The sequence below is a fragment of the Danio rerio genome, chromosome 14, assembly GCF_052040795.2.
Source record: "Danio rerio strain M-AB ecotype USA chromosome 14, GRCz13ab, whole genome shotgun sequence".
Lineage (NCBI taxonomy): Eukaryota > Metazoa > Chordata > Actinopteri > Cypriniformes > Danionidae > Danio > Danio rerio.
In genome coordinates, this window is record NC_141034.1 from 31,823,002 (window position 1) to 31,841,278 (window position 18,277).

Below are 18,277 nucleotides of genomic sequence, written 5' to 3' on the forward strand. Positions count from 1 at the left end.
TTATGCTGTAATCTCTCGGCTGTGTATTTAAAACATGGCGGTTTCTTTGCTTTCATTCTGGCTAGTTGTGTGAGCGAATGACATATCTCTGTAAACCAATAGTGTTAAGGTGCGCGTCTAGCTTTGCCTTTTAGTACCCTTTCTCGTGTTTGGTACCCTTTTGAAAGGGTCTCGAAAAGGTGGTACGGTACGGTTCGGTTCTGTAGGAACCGTACCGTACTGTACCATTCAGTGGAAACGAGCAATTACTTTAGTAATTAAACCTGTACATATCATACTCATAGTCAATAGAAATTAAACTGATAATGTATTTTTACATAAAAACACACTTTATCTTTAATTTAATAGTTATAAATTAATTATAACATTTATTTATCATTTACTTACCCTCAATTTGTTCCAAACCTGTTTAGACATTGATTGTTTCTTTTTTCTTGTTGGACGAAAACAAATACTTGAAAAAAATTTGGAAACCAGTAGCCATTAACATCCATATAGATTGACAGTAAATTATTAAATAATTTATATTTTAGTAGACTATCAATTAGTCTATTAAAAATAGAAAAGGTCCTGAAACTGTAGTCTTGCCAATATATATGTCCAAATAAATGGCTGATCTATACCTTTTTAAAACATAAACAATCACACATTCAAAAACCCTTAGTTCAAAACTACTTGATTTGTTTACTTTTTTATAATTGATTAATGTTCAAAATTGTTTGATGATCTGAAACAATAAAATATGACCAAAATATGCAAATAATAATAATAATAATAATTATATATTTTAGTTTAAGTAATGATTTACACCATTTACTACTGGCTTATTTCCTACCTATGATTAAGATTTTAACTGTTTATTAGCACTTATAAAGTATTATCTTATTTTACATCTACATGGATTGATAGTAAATTATGACATCATTTATATTTTAGTAGACTATCAATGAGTCTACTAAAAATAAAAAAGGTCATGAAACTGTAATCTTGCCATTTGTATATGTCCAAATAAATGGCTGATCTATACAACATCATGATGAACCACTCTAAAATCCTGCAGTTCAATTAAAAGCATTAGTTGTTCCAAAAACACATCTAAAACAGACAGTGCCAGAAAATACAGCTTCTCAAATTCAGCACTGATCTTGAACGGTGTAACTAGCATAATATAAGTGGCATGAATGCATTTAGTACGAAGATCCACTTAACAACTGGCATCATCAAATTTTCCACTTCTGCATTCTTGCCAGACGATTAAACCAGGATCCTGTGGTGCCCTTCAAGCCGGGATCAAAATGCGTGGCTATTTTGTGGGCGCACATCTTGGGCTTTAATTGCGTATAACATGTCAGATCTTTCAGGGTCTGAGTTTGCATAATTACATTATTATGCTATATACTTACATGACCTTCAAGTGTATGACTGCTAACAGGGAGGGCCAAGACCTTCTAATCAAAGTCAACTTGAGTTTAGAGGAAATGCAAACTAACCGGTGTTGTATAAAATGGCTTGAGACGGCTGACCGTTCATTATGCAAACTAATGCAATCATATTCCTCCGCATCAGCCTTGTGTGTGTGTATTTAATACCTCTAGTATGAGATAGAGAGAATATGTGTTTTGTACAAGGAGAGCTACTGTATTTTATGGGATATCCTGCATAAAAACCTATCTATCCTTTACGTTATTCTGCAGGTCTGTGTTATTTTGGGATTTTGCAAACGCAATATTTGGAGTCGTAGCACACTGAATGTTCAGACTGGTGTGAATGCAATGCATGCATACATAAACAAATAGCACCATCTTCTGAATTTTGAAAACAGTTGCATCCTTGCTTCAGAGTGGGACCTCCCATTGCTTTTTTTGTGTTTGAGTCACAACATACTGCTGTGATATGTGAAACTGTAAGAGTTGCTTTATTTGCGACTGAATTTAATGATAGTTTTTGATCCTGTGATGAGTTATTTTCACAGCACTAAGCCTTAAATCTTTTCCCAAGTGCAGAACGGTGACAAAACGTGTTATTTTATGACAGTCAAAGTATTGGTTTCTAAAATAGAATTGCGGTGTGGTTTGTTTGTTTCCTTGGGCTGTTTTATCCACACAAACACATTATAAAATATTGGCAGTGTTGACAGATAAGAGAAATTTCTTTTTAATTGAGTTGAAGACCCTATGAATGTAAGGCCATGGTTATCTAGCGCTTTCTGTGGCAACAGTTGATAGTATCAGTGTTTCTCTTTTAATCAAAAGTGCCACGGGCGAGTCATGATGGGCTTGACACACTTGAGCTGTCAAAATCTTTCTCCCTTGGTGTCACTCTGGTGTTTGTGGCGCGTCTGTGGGGAGGGACACAACCCGTTTCGCCAGCCACCTTCTCCCTCCCCTCGATCCAAAGGGGGATGAAACGTGTGTTGTTTCTGATAAACCACTGTGATCAATCTTACGGATGCACAGCGAATCAGCGGAGCGAGAGCCTTTGAAAATCAAGCCTTGTCCCGGTTGTGCCAGCCAATGATTATGTGGTCAGTGATGCCAAAGGCGAGACAGAACATCAAGGCATTGGAAGCTGCAGTCTGTCAGTTCTCTCTACTAATTAAACCTAAACAAGGCACTCAGTGAAATGATAGAAATAATGCAGAGATTCTGGCCATGATTAGCAAGTGTTTTTAGTAAGGTTCTTAACTAAAAAATGAAAACTATGCGATTGTTTGCTTACATTTTGACTTTACAACACAAACACTTTACCATAAGGTTCCTTTAGTTAATTTTAGTTATATATTACTAATATGAGCAAACAATGAAAAACACAACAGTGTTTATTAATCTTTGTTAACAATGAAAGTAAAGTTGTTCATTGCAACTCACTGTGCCTTAATAATGCATTAACAAATGCTGTACAAGTATTGCTCATTCTTAATTCAAGTTAGTAAATACATAACCTAATGAAACCTTATTGTAAAGTGTGACCATTATTATTTATAAAATATATTACTATTTTTGTTGTCACGATGGTGCAGTGAGTAGCTCCATTGCCTCACAGCAAGAAGATTAATGGTTTGAGCCCCAGCAGGGTCAGTTAATGTTTCTGTGTAGAGTTTGCATATTCTCATAATGTTTGTTTGTTTGTTTGTTTGTTTCAAAGACATGTGGTACAGGTGAATTGAATAAGGTAAGTTGGCCGAGGTGTATATGTCTGAATGCAAGACTGTATGTTTTCCAGTGTTGGGTTGTGGCTGAAAGGGCATCCGCTGCGTGAAACATATGCTGGATAAGTTGACGGTTCATTCTGAAGTGGCGACCCCTGATTAATAAAGGGACTAAGCCAAAAATAAAATTAGTGAAGATTACTATTCTTTTTATTTTCTTATATTGCACAGTTATTTATTTATCCCAATTGTTGAGTTAAACATATTTGGTGCTTTGGGTTATTTTTATCCTTTATTGGGTTATTTAAAATAACTCAACCAGTTTGGTTAAATATTTGGTGCTTTGTTGGGTTATTTAATTAATAACCCAACAAGTTGGATAAAAAACTTTGAATTTCGACAGTAGACTGATTTAACTGACACAGAACAGCTGTATTAATATGCGTACATAATGTTGTTTTTTGCATTGTAAAGTTTATTTAAACTCTAACACAATAATATTGTTTTTTTTTATTTACCTCTCCATGTCGTGTTTTTAAATCCGTTTTACCAGTACTTTTAATTATTGATAATACAAACGATAATACATAATACATGTTTTGGTAACATCAATAATACAAAGGCGATCTATATTAAACTGGTAAAAACCCTTAAGTGTAATTTGAACTTAAAATGTAATGAAAATAAAGCACTGCATGTTATTTATTTACACGGTCATAGTAGCAATAGTAAAAACAGAATGGAAAAAAATAACATTTAATCAAAATTATTATTTATCCCAATGCATTGTGTTAAAATAACCCATAGTTGGGAAGGTGCTATAATATATGGGGGTTTATATGTTGGGGTATTTTTAACTCAACTATTTTTACTGAGTACTATTGTATATCCTCACGCTTATGATTTGTGGATAATTGTTGTCTTTTTATTCTACCACAGCAGCAATGAAAGCTTTCAAACATTACAAAAAAAAAAATAATAATTTACATAAGAAAAAGCTTTGCCTCCTGTGATATTCCACATATTCCGAGGTCGTATGACTATGTTTTTTTGTTAACTAATTAAATTAACTAACAATCAACATATTTGTATTAAAGCTAACACATTATTTTGATGGTCACCCATTATTCGTTCTGTTGATAAATAAACTTTACAACTACTGTACATGTCAAACTAACTAATTTACTAACAGTAAATCAACTAAATCCTAATACTTAAATCTCTGCTTGGTAACTGATAGCACTTTTCATGGTCCCCAACAGACATACAAAAGACCCAGGTTCATTCTGAAAACTCACCTCTGCATAAATTTCTGGAGAGTGCCAAATACATTGCAGGATCTGCTTTTTATGCAGTTCTTGATTTCACAAATCCACTAGAGGCCACTGTGTATTCTTTTAAGATCTCAAATTTCTTTTGCGCGTGCCATTTGTGGCTGCTGTTCTTGCGTAAATCCACCAGAGGCTGCTGTCAACTAACTAGCTGAAAGACTGACCGATTGAATGACCCACCCTCCTCCTTCCCTAAAACAACCAACAGTGTTAAAAAGCAATCCAGAAAAAGTTAAGCCCTCTTCTGATTTTTACAATGTTTTCTGATTTTATCACATTCTCACCCTGTTATTTACTTTTTGGATTCTGTTTTTGTCATCTGGAATCTGAATCGTTCTTTGCCAGACTTGAACCTTGTTGTCGTGGTCAACTCCTCCCTCCATCTCAAGTCTGCCAATGTACATGGCGAGCTATTGAACAACTGGTAACAGCCGGCAAGCCATCCGTTCAGTGGTAATCCTACAGCTGCTAAGCACAAAGACATGTATATAGGGCTACGTTTTCAAAATGAGCCTATGTTGGACTGTAAAGTACATAACTTTTTATTAACATTGTACATGTCAACTAACTGGTTAAATAGTTAGTATATTGTGTCCTTTTTGCTGTGTTACTATGAATTGAACAACTGAGTAACATTGCTTAATTGCATATACTTACTATATGGTTAGAGTTAGAATTTCAGTTCATGTTTAGGTTTAGTTGTACTGTATGTAATTATGCATAATTGACTGTAGTTACTATAGCAACTGCATGTAACAAATACACCAGACCATGTGCTTAATAAGTTAATAACACTTAATTTTGATGCTCCATGAATAGACATTGTAACTTTGCAACTACATTATGTCCATAACTGTAACTACAGGTCAAATATTTGAATATTTTATGACAGTACAAGAAGGTCTGATAAGTGTAATAACTAACAATGAAATTAGTCAACAGCAAACATTCTTAAGTTACCGTTAGTATACAGGGTGTCACTTAACTTTGGTGTTCTTATTTAGACATAGTTGACAATAAGTTTAGGTTGGCTGACATCTTGCAATGTTATTTAACATCAGTGTCTGTACCAAGTTGCAGCGGGAAGGGCATTTGCTGCAAACGCCATTTTGCAACATATGCCAGAATAATTGGTGGTTCTTCATGCTGTGGCAACCCCTAATAAATCAGGAACTAAGCTAAAGTAGAGTGAGTGAGTAAGTGAGACTGTCTGTGCCCTCAAAGCTTTAGCATTTGCTATGCATTTTGTTAACAGGTTAACATCTTCCCCTCCGTTGAACTGTTAACTGTTGCAGCTCAATCAATGAATCTTTTACTTAAACTTGCAAACCCGTGAATCAATTCATGGACAAATTATTCAGACAATTACTTAATTAAACTAAATGTACTAAAATCAATAACGAGGTTTCATCACAATAATGCAGATTGACATTGAAGACACCAGTGTGTCCTTATTCAAGCCAAATAATTATCTCATAAAACCGAAGCTGATTTACACTTGTGTTTCAACCGTCGCATGTCGTTCTGCTCATAAAAGCCATTTGCAACCCACAGATTATTTGCTGTGAGGCGGACCTTTTCATATTCAACGTTCGCAAGACACTGTTGTGGCTCTTGAATTCCACTCACTCATTCCCGGCAATAAAATATCAGTCAAATACTTTTCCACTTGAATGGACTAATTTCAGGTCCTTGAATGACTTTTCGTTGAGCTCCATTAAGTTTTACTGCGGACAACCTCAAGGAGTTTCTCGCATGCGGCTGTTGTAATGTCAGAGAAATCTACAGATATGGAGCATGTTTGAGAGAAACTTGTCTTTCAGATGTGAAAGCTCAGTCTAGCAGCAATCCCACAGGAATGTGTTTTTCATCTTAAAACACAGCTAACGAGGTCGATGAACACTTTATTTTGAGAGATATTGATTGTCTTTATTTAATGTATGGATCACCAATGTTGAGGGCAGATGGTAAACTTTATAGTTCTTCCAGGTCAATATTTGTGGGAAGTGGGAAAAATGAATGCCAAGTACTTTGCTTTTTTGTGTAGGTCTGATTTCTAAAGGCATATAAAACAACGCAGGCTGGTTTGTGTTTTTTTTTTTTTTGTATGTCGATAGGATGAAGGAATGCTTCATTTAAGGAAGAATTTAATCAATCCGATGACTTTAAATGGTTTAACAGTGATCAAGGCTAGCCATTTGTGTAACATGGCAAATAATTCAGTGTTTCAGGGAATAATCTATTAATTAACAAATTTTTTTTTACTGCTTATATTCCTCTTATACACTATCCACAGCATACTCCAAACAAACATTCAGATATCTGTTTTAATGTTTCGAAGTACAGTATAAAAGCATAGAAATAGCACTCAAATTGTTTTTTTCTTTCACAATCTGACATATTTTAGATATTCGGTAAGAATTAACTGTAGAATGGGACTTGTTTGGCTAACATTGAGTGGAATGGATCATGAACTTCTCACTTTAGAAATAAACATTGTCAAGAAATATTGCCACAACAAAAACAAATAAATAAAATAAGGAAGAAGCAGCAAAGATAAAACTGAAAACTACATCTAACAATGATTTATTATGTCCTTTGCTACTGACAAAAACAGTAACTATTTTAGACTGCACTTTCAGAGTTAATGCACAGCCTCAATATTATGATCCTTGCACATTTTTTTTTTCTTTCTCAACCTATTATGTTCACCAATATGTAAAAGTGGATATTTTAAAATATACAGGTGAGGTCTGCATAACACATTTCTAAACATAATAGTTTTAATAACTCATTTCTAATAACTGATCTCTTTTATCTTTGCCATGATGACAGTATATAATATTTGACTATATATTTTTCAAGACACTTCTATACAGCTCTAACTGACATTTAAATGCTTTTACATAGTATGTATTGTGTGTGTGTGTGTGTGTGTGTGTGTGTGTGTGTGTGTGTGTGTGTGTGTGTGTGTGTGTGCGTGTGTGCGCGCGGGAGTGCGTGTGTGTGTGTATATATTTATAGAATTATTAGCTCCCTTTGAATTTTTTTTTTAAATAAAAATAAATTCATTAAAGAGCACAAAAGCAATATTAAGCATTTGTGTGAGCACTGATAATAAAAACAATTCTTCACATTTTTATATTGCTTCTCTGGACACTCAGAGCATGTTACACATTTTTGGGGGGAATCTCCTTATCCACCATTTGTGCAGCATCCACCTGGAAGCGATGGAAGCCATATTGCACACCACGAGCTGATTGGTGGAGTGGAGACAGAGTGATGAAGTTAATTGTGATATGGGGATGGTTAGGAGGCCATGATGGACAGAGACCAGTGGGCATATTTGGCCCCCTAAACACCTACCCTTTTTCAAAGGATATCCCGAGGTTTTAATAACAAAGAGTCAGAACCTCGCTTTAACCTCGCATCAAAAACTGAGCAGTATAGAGTCCCCATCAATATACTGGGGCATTAGGACTAAGACTGCAGGTTGAGTGCTCCTGCTGGTCTTACTAACACCACTTCCATCAGCAACCTAGCTTTCCCATGTGATCTCCCTTCCAGGTACTGACTGGGCGCAACCTTGCTTAGCTTCAGTGGGCGACCATGTAAGATTTATAAAGAGCTAGCTGCCGGCAAAGCTGAGAACAGTTAGTGATTACTGAACTCTCTATTGCATCTTCATCTGAATAATTTATAAATATAGTCTGATCAATACAAGTGTATTGAATCTTTAAGACTAGAAACCTTTGGTAATGGGTGGAATGACAAACTAAATTATTATTATGGATCGAAGAACCTTCACATTGTTCATTTTAGAGTCTAAATCATGCATCAGTTTTACACCTACAACATTTCTGGTCACCCAGATGGCAAACTCAATAAAACAGACTAGGATATTAATTTATTTATTTATTTATGTTTCAGAAACAGCAAATGAGTACATGTGTTCATGTCAGCATGTCATCGGCTGTCTCAGGATAGTCTTGTGACAGTGGCTTTGCTGTGCTCATGGGATGCTACCGGTCAGTGGCATGTCAAGGGAGGCTTTTTGCCAGCATGGTGACAAACCACACACTTAACAGTCCGAGTAAGGGAGCTTGGTGTGACATGGGTGGCAAATTGCCTTTCAACAACCCGGAGACGTCACCAGGGGTTGCTCGGTAAGATAGAAATGTCATGTTTCCTTCTATGTCCCGGTTCAAAAGATTTCCCGCTCGGGTCATCGGTCAATTGATTAAATAATGTTAATTAACACTGCTCTATCAGAGCTCTGAGCGGTTCAGGATGTTACTTGATAAAGCCGTGCTAGCTGCTATAATTATAGCCATCTACCATAAAATCAATACAAGCGACTTGGCAGCACTAATGTTCAGCTATATTGATTTGAAATAACAATAAATTGAGGCCTGATTACGGGTAAAGATTTGCGAATGACATTGTTATATTATTTATGTAATCAGGGAAATTCCTTCATGAATGCCACTTCTGCATTATGCTGTAAATATTTTACATGGCCAAAAGTAAAACACAAATGAACACTTTGGTTTTTGTTATCGATTTTGAAATAAGTAGCTTTCTTTGAGATGCTTTGCAATATGTTTTCTTTAGAATTTAATTCAATGGGCGGAGAAAAAAAAACAAATTACATGCAAATAATTAAGAGATGATTCTAATAAAAAGTAAATAAAGTAGATACTAATTTGTAGTTTTAGGATAATAATATAAAATAATAGACATTTAAGTCCTACATTGTTGTTTTAAGTATTTCTTAGTGTTTCAAGTCTGTTAGCACTAAATATAGCTAAGATCAAACCAAATGTATCCTAAAACATGTGCTGCCTGCAAATCTGCCCTGGAAATAAAACACTTAAAAATATTTGACAACAATAAGCTTTTAATAATCATCACCTGAATGCAGATGACTTTCCATGTGGTAAGAAATATATTTTCAGATACTTTTTTAGAATGCTATTCTTCACTAAGCCTAGATCATAAAATCTTTATTTGAATGTCACAGCATTGTCATTTAGAAACATTTTAATGAAAATATCAATGTAAGGAAAATAATATTGCTATATATGAAGCATTCATCGATAAATCTTTGAGAGGGGCTCCTCCCCTCTCCCATTAGCCAATCAAATCATGCTGATATTATTCATAGGTCAAACAACAAGGTCAATTATACACTTATGCTGAGTTCTGCATGATTTTTTTTTCCTGATTTTGACTCACCGACAGGTTTCGAGAAATCGCAAATGCCTGAAATCACAGGCAAATTGGTGCTTGTTCACGTGAGTAACGATCACACAGTGGGAACTATCAAAGACAAGATCTGAGAATGCCAATCCGATGAGTCACCAACACCTGTCAAATATTTGGCATGCTAAATATCTGGAGCTGTCGGCGATTCAAAATCATGTCATGTTGAAATGAGTTTTGACTGAAAATAACATCTGCGATTACCTACAGCCAATGAGAGAGCAGCATCCACTAGTATGGGTGTCTGTAGGCCAGCGGGAAGTAGGGGAAGAAGTTAAAAGTGCTTATTTTCAGTTTATCTGGACCCAAGAAATGAAGAAAGAATTAGTGAAAATTTGTCAGGAGCACCTGTGTCTGTTTGACATTTCTGAGTAATACCACAACCATATCGAAAAAGAAAAAAAAAATTGGAGAAATTGCTTATTCATTTTAAAGCCTATAAGTTTTATAAGTTAATAAGTACATTTTCTACCCTGCTAAAGGCTTCTTTCTCATTATGTAGTTAATACCAAAAGATATACCGCTTGACCTTGCGTTGTTTCATGTCACTTCTCACGTGTTTGGTTGTGAGATGTAGTTTGCAGACTGAGACAGAGTTTTCGGCAATTCTTCTGATTGTAAAGTCATGCAGCGTGAAACCACCTATCACCGATCCATCTTGCAGTGCGACCACAGGACCAACGGAAGGCTACCTCAGAAAGTCATGCAGTGTGAAAACATCTGTAACATGACTACTTTGAAAATCGTGCAGTCTGAACTCGGCATTAGTTTTCTAGGTTGGAAAAAAAATGTATCAGCAGCTTTGTGAATAGGTTTTAAGACTCTTAAAGTCCCTTTAAGAAGAACTCACATGGTATGTTTTGTCAAAAGGGTTTTGACATTCAATCATCCATCCATTTACTGGTTTTGCGTTCTCACAAACCTTAAAGTGTCTTTCTTTTGTTCTAGTTTGTTCTGTATGACTTTGTAAATACGGCTTTTAAATAAAACATTCTTTCAGACTGGCAGGAATCCAACCCTTGAACTCTATGATAGCCAAATGAAAACTTGTTTATGAAATTGGTAAAATGTATGCATTAGATCCTATTAATCTTACATTCTTTGCTGCACGTACTCTTTATATTTTCTATAAGCTTGCTTAAAAATGTTGAACAAAACACAAACATGGTGGACTAACATCTGATTCTAATTGATGCATCACAGCACCTTTGACATTCATTACTTGCATCACTGGACTCTTTAAGCTAAACATGAGTCATCATGGTTTATTCAGACAAACTGGCCTTCACTTAGCATCTATAGAACAGAACATTGTTGCTTTCTTTCACTTGAATTCTGAATTTGAAGCTGTCTGGACCAGCCTTGCCTTTAGCGTCAATTAATTCAATGCATTAGATTCACTCCCTGAAAATCCATTTAAGTTTCAGATCTCCAGATAAGAGAATATTGACTGAAGAGTATATTTTGTTGAACTTTCTCAATAATTGACCTTTTGAATTACTTTCTGTCTTCTGTTTCTTAAACAATACCTTGGTTAGTTAAAGGATGTCTTTAAATGAGAACGTTAATATTACACTGTGTTTGTTAAAGGAAAGTGCTATGAAAAATTGTTTGCCTCCAACCTATTTTTTTATTTTTTGCACGTTTGTCACACGTTTATGTTTCATATCATCAAAACAATCTAAAATAAACAGATCATGCAGTTTCTAAATGATGCATTTTTAATTAAGGAAAACTAATTCCAAAACTACCTAGCCCTGTGTGGAAAAAGGGCTTATCCTTAGACAACCAGGCCTGATTAATGCCACACATTCACAATAAAGGAATCACTTTAATAGAACCTGGCTGACAAAGTCAAGTATACCAAAAGATCCTCAAAAGCTAGACATCATGCTGAGATCAAAAGAACAAATTTGAAAAGAAATAAGAAATAAATAAATATAAATCTACCAGTCTAGAAAAGGATATATAGCCATTTCTAAACCTTTAGGGCTGGAACGAACTACAGTAAGAGCCATTATCTACAAATAGCAAAAACATTGACCTTAAAATGGTGTTTAAACCTTTGGTGCTTTTATTGTAGCTAAAATAAAACAAATAAGACTTTCAGACAATCCGTGAAAATGTATTTTCTCTGTTAAACACTTGGTAAATATTTAAAAAAGGAAAAAAAAAATCAAAGGGGGGCTAATATTTCTGACTTGAGCTATATATATATATATATATATATATATATATATATATATATATATATATATATATATAAGCAATATCACACAAGTAGCAGTGCGATATGGCTGCATATCGGCACTGGTGGGAGGCGTGCCAGCCATATCGCACTGCTACTCGTGTGATATTGCGTTTATACAACAGTTTGACGACATAATAGTGTATATAAAAACAAAATCAAACATGGAGAGTCTCAAAAAGTAGTATGAGGAACTACTTTCTTCCGCATTGGATTCAAATCATAAGCTGACAGTTAAACGGCTGTTAAAACAGTTAAAAGCATCTTTTAAAATTTAGATCTGTAATGTCTGCTTTTTGCTGGCTGAATGTGTGCGGAGAAATACACAAAGGGTAAAGAGGCTGTAGGAGTTCTGATATTGCAGAATATCGCACGGCTTTCAGCCAATCAGATTTGAGAACCAGACAGAACTGTTGTGTGTGTGTATATATATATATATATATATATATATATATATATATATATATATATATATATATATATATATATATATAGTGACTACATGTTGAATAGTTTGTTATTTGTTGTTAAATAACAAATTGTTATTTGTCTGTTATTTAGAAATACTCTTCAATTTCTATTATTAAGAAGCTTTTTGGTGTTTGTTTTTTACTTACATTATGTATACATCACTTCAACAGATTGAACAGTGAAAATTAACCAAATATTTACAATACAAACAAGGAGAAGCCTCGACCTACACTTAACCATTATAATCAAATAAATCACTAAAGGTTCTTCAATTCAAATATTGGTTCCATAAAAAATTACATCCATAGAATGTTTTCATTTGGACACAAGGTTCTTTATGGAATGTTTATATGGAATATTGAAATGTTCTTAAACCTAACAAAAAAGAACCATTATTATAAAGGAACACAAAATAATTCCAAAATAATTCCTCTTGTCAAAGAGTGTACATTGGACGGAGAGTCTCATTCACTTTCAGAAATTTGAAAAACACAGCTTGGACATTCTGATAAACACCTCATGATGAGTTCCATATATAAAGAAGCCCTACAGATTATACTGTCAATTACTGACAATTATACTGTAAGTATAATGACAAAACTGTAATTTTGTGAACTGTCCCTTTAACAAAGCTTTAAAACTGATATGCAGTTATTGAGTCTTTTCTTCCCAGACCAAAAGAACCAGAATAATACAAAAGTGGAGGATGTAACCTGAATATTTGATTTGAACCTGTTCCTGACAGGCGCCTGCGTTGGTTGTAAATCCAATGATTAAATTACAAAGCACACTGGGCACTAATTGAAGTTTTATATGTACACAGTATCAATATTGATTTCAGATAGCAGATGTATTAATAGGAGGAAACCATCTCTAAAACTGAGGACTGTCGCCAGGTCCGGAAATCTGATATTATGACCGGTGCAAAGGAGTGTAAAACAAAGTATCCTAGCAAGGAGAGAATGTTACTCGAGCGGACAAAAAATCAATTTAGCAGAGACAACGCGGAACCCGGCTCCTTTATTTACATCTCAATTACTTTTTCATTTCGCCACTTGGGGCTCGGGGCCGTGGTGTGACAGAGAGGGCGAGACTTGGACCATTCACTAGGGGAGAGGGGGTGGTATTTTCTAGCCTTACTTTTTGTAAAAGATGAATTTGTTGGCTTTAATTTGTCAGGGAAAATGAAAGAGTGAGCTTTCGGGTTTAATCGTTCCTTTCCCAGAGGAAAGATTAGGGGGGTTCACAATTTCAAAGGCAGATTCAAAGGCACATCTGAACGGGTGGCATGTGGTACAGGATGTAGTTGCCACACCACGCTGTTCAGGCACAAATGATAAAATCCAGTTAATATTATGATTTATTGTCTATATCCCGATGTACTTCATTTTCAGCTTGTGTTTCAGAGTCTAGCAATTTTTTTTTTTTTTTTTTGCATTTTCACAGATGAGTGGGCACATTAGGTAATGTGTGAAATCAATAGATTATTTTTAGACTAGGCATCATGCTGTTTTCTATACATTAACTAGAATGACAGCCTTAATGTGAAGAGACCGTTGGTAAAGAGCTAAATTTGTACATAGGCATCGTTTAAACATTAATATTGATTATTAGAGACACATTCAAACTTAATTATCAGCATAAATCATGAATCCAAATAGCAATGCCTGTTTTCCCTCTTCTGAACGAAATGATTTTTAAATAGGTGGTGTTAGTCTCATTTAACATATCAGGGCAATCACAGACTAATCTAAAATTATTTGCCTTGTTTCCTTTTCAAAAGTACATAAGAGAAGGATTTGTGACTCAGGATCAAATGCTTCAGCATAATGTCATAGTGCAGAGGAAGCAGTGGATCTCATATTTCATGTTGTTTATCTCTATGCCTGTCTTGCATTATTTTTTGCATCAAACATCTTTGGGTTTATGGCTGTAGAGTTAGTTTGGTGGCACTTTACAGTAAGGTCACATTAGTTTTGGTTGCATCATATGCTCATTATGAAAACGTATCCCTATATATATTTCTGGAGATTGCGAATTATGCAGCCAGATGTATGTATGACTACATTTAGTTTTTTTAAACAAACGCAATGAGGTGTTATTATGCCGTTCCTTTTTGTGTTTACCAGCTGACCGCTTACTTCCGTATGGATGGCTTTCATTCATACACTACAGACAATTTAGCCTACCCTACCTGTTCTGCATGTCTTTGGACTATCGGGGAAACCAGAGGACTTGGAGGAAACCCACGCAAACGCAGGGAGAACATGCAAAATGCATTTTTTTTTCAGTTCTATCATTTTTTAAATAATAACCAAACAATATAAACACTCAACTATTTAATTATTTAAAATGTTTTATTATTATTGACATTATGCATTCTTGTTAGTCCAAATATCTAAAAATTCTTAAATCAAAAATTTTCTAGACAAGCAAAACATATTACCTTGTTTTAGCAAATAATATGACAAAGTGAAGTGAGTTTTTTCCTTAAAACAAGCAAAATAATCTTCCAATGGGGAGAGCAAAATAATCTTGTTTTCCCTTTGACATAAGATTATTTTGTTTACTTCATTGGCAGAAAAACTCACTTAATATTGACTCAATATTTCTCAAAACAAGACAGTTTTTTTTTTGCTTACCTTGAAAATGCTTTTTGATTTAGAATTTTTTTTTGATATTTGGACTAAAAACAAGACAAAACATCAAAGTAAGAAAATAATTTTTTGGAGTGTAAGGATGTGTTATTGCACTAAATAACTGGACATTTTTTTGCAATTCATGTTTATTCATAACTTGATCAGTAGATTGATCATTACTGTGACACATAAAAAGAGAAACAACTTGTAATCAGGAAAAAAAAAAAATACTGTTGCAATAATTTACTTTCTGCACTTACAAAATGAAATTTGGACCTAACCACAGGTCACAGTGATGAAACTGCATGATATTTAGCAGCTTCACCAAGGGTTGCATGTAGAATATGCTGTTATAGCCTGGAAAGCAAATGTTGTCAGGGCTAAGATACAATGTTTCTTTTGTCTAGTTAACCAATGTTCCTAAACTGAACCTATAACTGTAGTTCTGAAAAAAGCAGCTGTTGATATCAGGTTTAAACTGACATGCATTTAGACAAGTGTTCTGTTAAGGTTTAATTTGTCTGTTTTGTTCCTATTTGCTTGTGTTCCCTAGATAGACACCTTGGTTGTTAATCCACTCACACCTGTTTCTGTTCTCCCTGATTACTCAGCTTGTATATAAGCCCTGTGCTTCCTCAGATCTTTGTATGGTAGGCTGTTGCTTGTATCTATGTTGTGTGTGTGGTGTGTCAATGTCAATATAAAAATGTTGCATAATGGCATAACAAGCATAAAAATTGGGAGTTATTTTTCAAGTACATTCCGAAAAGTATTATACTTTATATTTTTTAAGCATTTCCAATGTCCCTTCTTTTTCCAAAAATGTAACTGTCAAAACATTTTTCTGATCACTGACAAAACTTTAAAAGATGTATACATACAATCAAAGTTTTGAGTTTAACATTGTTCATGCTCTTTTCTTTTTAGATTAACAGAACATGTAACCAGATCTGTTCTGTCTTTCCTCCTATCCACTAATTAAAAAGGAGGGGGGTGGCAGAGAGAAGGGAAGAGTCAGTAAAAGTCTTTGAGCCAGGGATCGAACTCGGGTCACTTTGAGAAACACGGTGCTGTATGTCAGCACGCTTAACCACTAGGCTATTGGTGCTGTAACTGTAAATGTAACTAAGCAGACAATATTGTAATAATAGGCAGGTGATGAGCCAGTAATTAACAGTGGAAATAGAGTGGAGGAACTATGACGTAAATTTGTATGCAAAAACCCAGAAGCAAGTTAGCTTTTTAGCATTGGGATTTCAGTTAAATCCTTTAAATAAGGTTTGTGGCTAACACAAACACAAGATACTTTCACGTTTTCTTCTACGACATAAAACACATCAGTTACATCACACTCTTGATTTTTTACATCAGTTACGCTTCTTTAAAACGACTGTTGCTATCAAGTTGCTAAATGGGTCTACAGGGTGTCGGAGGGATTATACATCATCGAGCTAAGCTGGTCCGGAGCGCAGCTTGCTTCTGTTGGGCATTTGGATTTGTGTGTGATTTTAGTATTTTCATGAATAGTATTTTATAGTTTTGTAGTATTTTTCTAATTGGGAATTCATATTGTGTGTAGATAATTCCCTTGTAAAGGCTGTCGAGACAGATTAATTTGATGATCATTTATTTTAATTAAACGATATTATGAAGAGACTGCCTACCTGTGCAGCCTGTTGCTTTCCTGCTCTCAGTAATGCAAACATGTGAATAAATGTGTAAAAAATACATATATATAAACTCATTTTTAAATGATCAAGAGATTTTTCGTTGTTTCTTTCTTCATCTGAACACATTTAACTCTGTCATAAACAATATTTACACTCCTTAAAATGTATAGCATATGTGACTGTATGGGCTGCTTTTCGCTGTACTACGTGACATAAAGAGAATACTGAGTGTTGTTCTTGATCCATGATGCAACTTGCAGCAGGCATGTAGACTTGTCCCTCACGCCTCATTTCTGTTGTCTATTACTAAGGTAAGCGGGCTGTGTGCACTTATTTAAATATGTCTAATGATAATCCTATGTAGGCACAACTATACAAGCAGTTTTGAAACATTTACAACAACCGTAAAGCAAAACAAAATGTATTTCCATGTAAAAAATAATGCAAAAGGCACGTAGGTCTATGTGTTTTTGCGTATATATTTATTTATAATATATAGCGTGGATTATAATAATAAACTAAGAGAGTAAATTGTTGTTTTGGACCTAGTTTCCAAAAATAAGCTTAAAAAGTTGTCTGTAGCAGGTTGGTGCTGACGTGATATGCAAGCGCCCTGAAGGCAGTGTAGTCCATTTATTGCCTAATGTTAGCTTTTCAGTTTTTGCGTTTACATTTAAGATCCAAAAGTGCTCGAAGTTGTATTTTCGTGTGATGATTATCTAGCTGGACAAAACAAGTGTAATGAACAGTGTAAGTGTAATGAACAGTGTTTGAAAACAGAGCTTATTATTTGCAATCTTCGAAAAGCCTATGGGAAAATTTTATCGATGGAACCAATTTTATGCTAGCTGCCGATTAGCCTACAAGGTGACGCCATAGTTCCTCCACTATATTGGTACTTGAATTGAAACTTGTAATACCAAGTTTATTTGATCTGTTTGTGGTGGAGTTTATTTAAGCCTTTCTGAAATGATGAGTCACACACAAATGCCGTTTGCAGCACACACACACGCAAACATATTTGTGTTTACTGACACCATGCGGCCATAGTGATTATGGCGGTAAGAATGAATGACAGTAATTTTACTGTCTTTATTACAAACATTATAAAACTTATAAACACCACAAATAGTTGTAACAAATATTTTAATATTTAATTTGTAACAATTATATTTAAAAAAAAAAAAAAAAAAATTAAAAATTCTGTGGACAATTGTCTATGCATTATTATAGAAACATGGTGCCTGTCAGGGCCAGAGTGGGACTCTTTTTCAGCTCTGGAGTTTCAAGCCTTAGAGCCCACCTCAGTTCACCACTGACTATATTAAAATAAGGTCATTTCCAGTTCAGTTTCTAATTACACTATCACGTCTTTTTTTGAGAAAACAGCTGTTTTAGAACTTCAAATGTTCAACAACCCTAACAGTATTATATGTCTTAACAATAAAAATGAAAAAAAATTTGTCACTTAGACGAGCTCCGAAACTGGGTTGGTGGCATCATAA

General features: G+C 34.6%; 1 protein-coding gene across 6 annotated transcripts in view; it reads left to right on the plus strand.

The window, feature by feature from the left end:
* LOC147833971 (uncharacterized) overlaps positions 1 to 18,277 on the plus strand; it is a 386,870-nt gene that overhangs the window by 144,068 nt on the left and 224,525 nt on the right. Inside the window, exon 5 of one of the 6 annotated variants that reach the window (XR_015507556.1) lies at positions 14,593 to 15,823. The exons of 4 other annotated variants lie outside the window; for them this stretch is intronic. The gene's annotated coding sequence lies outside the window, so the exon portion shown is untranslated. Of the gene's footprint in view, positions 1 to 14,592; positions 15,824 to 18,277 lie in introns of those variants that run through there. One more of the 6 variants, XR_015507563.1, reaches the window with a different exon arrangement.